The sequence below is a fragment of the Pollachius pollachius genome (assembly GCF_949987615.1).
Source record: "Pollachius pollachius genome assembly, chromosome: 12".
In the NCBI taxonomy this organism is placed as follows: domain Eukaryota; kingdom Metazoa; phylum Chordata; class Actinopteri; order Gadiformes; family Gadidae; genus Pollachius; species Pollachius pollachius.
In genome coordinates this window covers 21,437,971-21,439,011 of record NC_136945.1, presented here as the reverse complement: position 1 = coordinate 21,439,011, position 1,041 = coordinate 21,437,971, and positions in this window count along the sequence as shown.

Here is a 1,041-nt window from a genome sequence, read left to right as displayed (position 1 = left end):
TCCGACGCTTCCCACAGGACTCTCCTCTGTTGTCGTCGTGTTTGGCCCCCGCCCCCCTAGCTAAACTGTTGTGGTTGACCCCGCCCGGGTCAGGTCTGTCTGACCCGAGTGTGCATCCGAGATCAGCCACTGCGCCCCGCACTGCACCCTGGGTAAATTGTTAATGACGAGACTCCGTGTCTGGTACAGAATGCAACAGAAACAACAAAACTCCCTTCAACTCTTAAAAACTGTCTACTTTAACCATATTTTCAGAGTGTTTCTTGCTTGAGGACAGGAAAGTGCTGACAGAGATGGGAGAGCGCTGGGGAATGAGGCCGGAATCAAACCTGTGGTCACTGAAAGGCGATTCCCCCTCACAGGGAACCTGTGATCTCCACACGCTGGTCCGGTTGTGACTGAACATGACTTAAGTCATTTGTGAATCCAGCGTGAAACAATAAAATAGGAAAGTACCAAAACACACACACACACGCACAAACCCAAACACAGACACACACAAACACATACCACACACACACACACACGCATACACACAAACACACACGCACACAAAAACACCTAGACACACACAGACACACAGGAGGAGCTGCGGGCCGTAGTCCTTCATGTTGGGAGCGGGATAGAGACATCTCCACCTTCTGTTTCCCTCTCATTATCTTTCATGTATTCAGCTGATTTCCATGGAGACCGAGATGACTCTCTCTCCCTCAGACCTTGGACCAGGAACACGTGCGTGAGCGTGAGCGAGCGTGCACGAGCACAGCAGCTGGTGAGCTTGGCTACCTGCACATTCACGTGTGCTTACGTCTGCACTCTCTCTGTACTCTCTGCTCTCTCTTTAAGTGTTGAACAGAAACACAGATGTAGAAGTACTGTCCCTGTAGACACATGCGCTGCCCAGACACGCACACACAAATACGCATGCACGCACACACACAAACACCAATATGCATACACACACACACATAAACTCTCACAGGTATGCTCACGCATACACATACACGCGCACAAACACACCCACATCGATAAACAAACACA